At 46.5% G+C, this 6,425-nt stretch overlaps 1 protein-coding gene across 3 annotated transcripts in view; it reads left to right on the forward strand.

Moving 5' to 3' along the window:
• The window catches only part of LOC123345618 (killer cell lectin-like receptor subfamily F member 1), a 32,762-nt gene that overhangs the window by 21,409 nt on the left and 4,928 nt on the right, over window positions 1-6,425 (forward strand). The window lies entirely within an intron of this gene.

A 6,425-nucleotide genomic window follows, 5' to 3' on the forward strand; every position in this document is an offset into this window, starting at 1 on the left:
TGACACATTCAACTGTCACACAATTCTCACTTGAGTAATGTTTTTCTACCATAATATTGGAGAGGTACCTACACCTTAATGCAGGGCTGCCTTTGCCTTACCTGTCCTGATAGCTTGACAGGCTCTCTATGTTGGGTCACAAGGGGAGCTGATGGGTTGGGATACAGATACAATCCAATTTGGGGAGGGGAGGTCTCCAAGGGGATGCCGACAATAGCACTGGTCTGTGGGAAGGCATCCTGAAACAGCTGTATGGTGTGTGACACAGTAGGAAATTGTGAGTATTGCTGAGGAAGAAGGGGGCTATTTGGTGATCAGGTTAGGAGGCATCTCTTCCCCTGTCATTGCTCCACATGTATGAAGCTCAGACTGGCTGCTTTATTTTTAAACTGCATTTAAAAATTCAGCCACTTGAGAAAGTACAATTAGAAGTTAATGTGGATATAAAGACAATGAGACATAGACACCATTATATGGTTAAATGTGGAGGCTGTGACTTAAATTATTACCTAACTAGGGTAACTACCCAGAAAGGTTGTCCCAGTGCGGAGCTCAGTTGGCACGAATGGCCGTGGTCTACCTCAGACCAGAGGGTAAATGTGACAGTCATGCCCCCTCTGCACCCTCACCCTTACTGTAAGCCAGAGTCCCACCCCTTCCTCCATGCTAGAGACAAGATGAGGTGAGCCACAAGCTGCATGAGACACAGGGTACGTCTACAGTTTGAGCTGGAGGTGTGATACCCTGCTTGGGGAGACAAACCCTGCACTAGTTCTGACTGAGCTAGTGTGCTAAAACTAGAGGATATTTAAAAAAAAAAAGTGTGTCTAGCTCGAGCAGCAGGACGGACTCATCACCCCAAGTACATCAGTATGAACCCAGCCGAGACCACAGGCACTTAGAGTGGCTAACACCCCTCCTGCCTGTCACGTTGCTGCAGCTACATTCTGTTTTTAGGGCTCTAGCTCAGTCAGAGTTAGCACAGGGAACTGCTCCCCGAGCTCAAAGCGCAGGCAACCCCCCTCACCAATTAATACTGTGCTAGGACCATGGCCCAGGCAGCCCACTGGGTTACAGAAACCTGTAAACAAGCCCTTTCTAATCTACCAACCACATGGGAACCTGCCAAAGTTGCAACAATTATAATCTAAACCCAGACCACCTTGATGCTGACTGGAAGGTGGAAAAAACCCACACAGCAGTTTGCCAATTCTGTCATATTGCAAATATCCCTTCTAACCTCCAAACTGGTGATCAGCCGAACCCCTGGCATCACCAGCAATCCACCAGCTATATTAAAGGTGCAACAGGGATCACACAATAGTTACCCCACATAGGTAACTCGAAGCACAGTCAGGTAGTTTAGACACTGGTTTTCTAGCAACAAAGGACAGGTCTGTGTTCTATGCAACATGCATCTGGCAGGACTTAGCTAACCTGAGTCCTTTACCACTCCTGGAGCTGGATGCTGAATTTCTTTAATGCCCTGTGGGGCACTTTACTTCAGTGTAAATACAAATTGTCTCAGACAATGTCATAGTCAGTGACAGGCTCTACATACAAATACAAGGACCAGGCTGTTATATTTTGATTACCCTCTTTTCTTTCAAATTCCTCAAGCCCTATCTCTGCTGTGATACCCACAAAAAAATCAGGCAACCAATGATGCCTAAGTTGAATGATAGTTTGGGGTAAATTATTTAACTTTACCAAAGGAGGAAACAAATTTCAAATTTTATTTGTTTGTTTGTTTGTTTAGATTTAAAATAACAAAGATTCTTACCCAAGGCTCCAGGTATCCTAACATAATTACACAATTAAATTCACCATCAAACTGTGCACACAGCTAATCTCTGTAATGTCTGATCTTATTACTGTTACCCTCAGGCTCTCTTCCATTGTGTCCTGTACTCAGTGAGAGCGTCCCTGGCATGAGAAGATTATGATACAGTCTCTTAGGGCAGGTCTATGCTTAAAACGCTGCAGTGGTGCAACTGCCGCAAAGCCACTGTAGCGCTTCAGTGCAGATGCTGCCTATGCTGACGGGAGGGCTTCTCCCATCAGTGTACGTGCTCCACCTCCCCAAGAGGCAGTAGCTATGTCAGTGGAGAAAGCCCTGCCAGCAACACAGCACTGTCTGTACCAGGGGTTAGGTTGGTGTAACTGCATCACTTGGGGTGTGGAGTTTCCCCACCCCTGAGTGACAGTTATACTGACCCAATTTCCTAGTGTAAGAGCAATTTCCTAATTGGCCTCTTACCGTTGGTATGGCTACTTCCACCTTTTCATGTTCTCTATATGTATAAATATCTTCTTGCTGTATGTTCCAGTCTATGCATCCGATGAAGTAGGCTGTAGCCCACGAAAGCTCATGCTGAAATAAATTTGTTAGTCTCTAAGGTGTCACAAGTACTCCTGTTCTTTTTGTGGATACAGACTAACACCTGTCAATTTCCTAGTGTAGATCTGGCCTTAGTAAGAGTATAGGTTACTTCTCCAGACTGGAACCTTTGGGTGTGACCGCAATAAAATAAATCATATATTTCATAAACCTGTTTGAAGGATGCAAATGAAGTATTGCAGTTACCATTTGACTTGCCCTACTATAGTATATATTGTAAAAGCCAGTAAATGTGGTGTCTTGAGAGGAATGACTGGGCAGAAGGGATCTGGCAGGACTTCATTGTTCTTTTAGGAGAGGTGTGGGATTCTCACAGTCCAAGGAGGAATGATGAGATCTGAAAATAGTTGGGGAGCCAATTCAGTGCAGAGGGTTGTGAAGTCTGTGCCACTCGATGGGCTAAGTGTAGAGAGCGACTACTAGTGTCTGTGCAGACAAGAATAAAGTCCCGTATCTGAGGAATACAGGAAAGGGGACTGCTGAAAAGGATGAAACGTGGGAAGCCTGGTCCAGGGGGAATGATGAAGGCACAAAGGGATATCTTCTCCTAGGCTCTGAAATGGACAGGATGCCAGGGGCATTTCCAAGGCTAGGGATGAGGTGTTCACGTTTCCTGAGCGCAGAGAGAAGCTATAAGATTCGGTATTTGTGGATCAGTCGAAGTTTGGGAAGTTGTGACTTAGAACAGACAGGAGGGAACCTGTGGTACGTATGAGAGGAGATTCGGGGTGAGCAATGAATATGCATCAGTATTTCTAAAATAACGAGGAAACAAGAAATCATGAATTAAATTTTAACAAAGGATGGACACTCTTTTCTTAAAGGATTCCCTTGAAAATGGCTGGGTGTATTTGAAATGTAACTATACAAATTGTTTTACAAAATAGATATCTTTGGAGTGTAACTTCTATAGGTACATGAGCTTACTGATATATGTGAGAAAATTTTAGATTATTACGTTGTCAGCCTCTATATTTATTCTACTAACATTGCAGTTGCTAAATAAATATTAATATCCCAACTATGCTGTTACATAGGGCATATGGAACATGTTAATTGTAATTGGCTAAGTTTGCAAGGCCTTACATTCAGCTGGGTGGCATTTCTGTCTGTCTCTTTGTAACACAATAACTGTAGAGTGCCACTGTCACACTGGGACACAGCTAAGAGGGCCAATCTCAGGTCAGACTGCCAAACTACAGGGCAAGTACCCCAGACTGGTGGTATAGTCTATCATAGGGTGACCAGATGTCCCAATTTTATAGGGACAGTCCCAATATTCAGGGCTTCGTCTTCTATACACACCAATGACCTCCCACTTCCTGTCCCGATTTTTCACCCTTGCCATCTGGTCACCCTATTCTATCATAAGATTTCACCAGCCAGTAACAAATATGTGCCCCCAAAATACTATACTAGTTATCATGAAGCCACAGACAGTCCATTTAGGCTCTCCACTCCCCTGTTTACCACCCAGGCAAACTGGACTTTATGAGAAAAGGTTATTAAAACCAAAAATCACGTACATTGGGTTTTTCCCCAGGTAACAGGATGCCCAAGTTCTTACCAAAAATACAATGCTGGTAGCCAATCCTTAGTAAACTAACTAAAGATTTATTATTAAAAAAGGAAAAGAGAGTTGGTAAAAGTTAAAGCAGATAAGATACATTACTTTTGCATCAGAATATATGAGTCCAGTTGTTGGCAGAGGTATAACGTCAGCTAACCCTCTGTCAATCTCTTAGAGGCCTTTCAGGAATCTTTCAGAGCATCCCACTGGGGATCTCAGTCCAATAGTTTAAGCTCCCCCTGTGCCAGAGCTGAGGCTTTGTCTACACTACACAGCTTTTAGCGAAAATCGGGCAGTGTAGCCGCTGTACTCCCACCCCCAACGAGCAGCATTCACCTTGCTGGCAGGAGCGCGCAGTTCACACTGACGCTTGCCACGTCAAAACTTTTGTCTTTGGGGCACGGGGGCGGGGGGGAAGAAAGGGGGAGGATTTAGCACCTCTGAACGACAAAAGTTTTGTTACTCTATTGGCAGCATAGACGTAGCCTCAGCAGATCAGAGATAGCAGGGCCATCCCCAAGGTCCAGTATTTATTGCTCTCTTCATTGTTAAACCAAGGACCCTTGCTTTTTCCTTACATGCACAAATAATCCTGTTACATTGATTTACATAATGTAATTGCTGCCAGCCATTGCAACAGGGACAGGTAATTGAAGACCATACAGGTAACATTATTAGGTTCATGCAGTATACACACATCTTTGATCTTCAGGTTGACTGAGCACAGGACACATACATAATGTAAAGAGACATGAAAAAGATTTAGCAACTACAAGCTTAAATTTGGTTACATCTAACAGGATGGAGGTAACTACAGACAAATGCAGTTAGCATCTACTCTTGATTCGTACTAACACAAGTGAATGGGCCTATGTTTCGAGCCCCTGGCATGGAGGGAAGTGGGAGGAAGGGGGCATGTGGGTGCACACAGCATCCCTGTTATGAGGGGAGAATGGGGGACTTGGAATGGGGAGGAGGGAGGAATGAGGGGAACACAGAACTGCTGATGTGTGTGGGGGTGGGGGGTGGGGGATGGGGGACCCTGGTGTGGAAGGGGGACAGCATGGGGGAAGAAAAGAGGACACTGGTATGGGAGATGAGGGAATGGAGGGCACAGATCTCCTGGCAGGGGGAGATTGAGGGAGTTGCAGGGAATCCCTGCAGTACAGGGAGGTGAAGGGGGCACCCATGAAGCTTGGGGGGTGAGGATGGGAAAGAGCCCCTGGTGTATTCAACAAGCTTGGCTGACAGATGCTACAAAGTGTGCGAGCCTTTGGTTATATTCAGCTGTTCTGTCAATATGAAAATATGCAATTATTTGGTATAGATCCAGTGACTCTGACTTCCTTGATATTGTTGCTGTTTAGCCCAGCGTTAGGAGACTTTGGGTCTGGCAGGTCAGTTTCTCATTGGAGGTGAAATTAGTGATCCGGTCAAGCTATTTTCTCAGTGGAGCTTGTTTACTTACAAAACACTTGGCTGTCCTTGAACCAAGTGTGTGGTTGGGGCGGCATGCCGCGGGGGGTGCTCTGCCAGTCGCAGGAGGGCAGCAGATGGCTCCGGCGGACCTCCCGCAGGTGTGCCTGTGGAGGGTCCGCGGCTCCCATGGAGCCGATGACCCTCCGCAGGCACATCTGCGGGAGGTCTACCAGAGCTGCGGGACTGGCAACCGGCAGAGCGCCCCCCGCAGTGTGCCGCCATGCTTGGGGCGGTGAAATGGCTAGAGCCGCCTCTGCCTTGAACAGAGGTGTAACAGACTGAACACAGGTAACTACTTTTTGCAGAAAGGGAGGAAAGACTTGGGGGTTGCAGAGTCCATCTTGTATTCACCCTGCAGCTGTGGATCCTGCAGCTCCAGTCTGCAGGCGGGAGCTGCTCCGGGCATTGTGATCTGCACAGGCGCATAGCATCACTCAGGCTTGGCCCAGCCTCTCCTCTGTCATGATGACAGGGTGATGAAAGGCCAAATTTGTATGAGTGGCACTACGAACCTGTGCACCGGGTCACAATGCCACTCACACAAATTTGGCCCAGCTGCCCCCCGTCAGGGAGGTCAGATCAAACCTGAGCAGCACTGTGACCCAGGAAGCCACAACACCCAGAGTGGGGAGCTGAACCCAGCCAGCCCCAGGACAGGAGCCGCAGACGCTGCTGCTCTGGTATGTATGGTTTACAATTTAGTACTTGGTACACTAATGTGTATATTTATATGTCATGGGTAAGATATGTAGTAAGGCAGGTGTGTTTTGCACTAATGCTATTTACGGTGTCGTGACAGGCCATCGAGGTTTACAAATGTGTCCTGACCCCAGAAAGGTTAAGAACCACTGTCCAGGTCAACACAAGGCCTGAGGGGGCCGACGCACAGACTTGCCCTATAGCATGGTCAAATATGAGCCATTGTAAGTGGGATAGAACCGTGTTAAATAATTGACAGTACGGATTTGTTAGTAT

The sequence above is a fragment of the Mauremys mutica genome, chromosome 12 (assembly GCF_020497125.1).
Source record: "Mauremys mutica isolate MM-2020 ecotype Southern chromosome 12, ASM2049712v1, whole genome shotgun sequence".
NCBI classification, from domain to species: Eukaryota; Metazoa; Chordata; order Testudines; family Geoemydidae; genus Mauremys; species Mauremys mutica.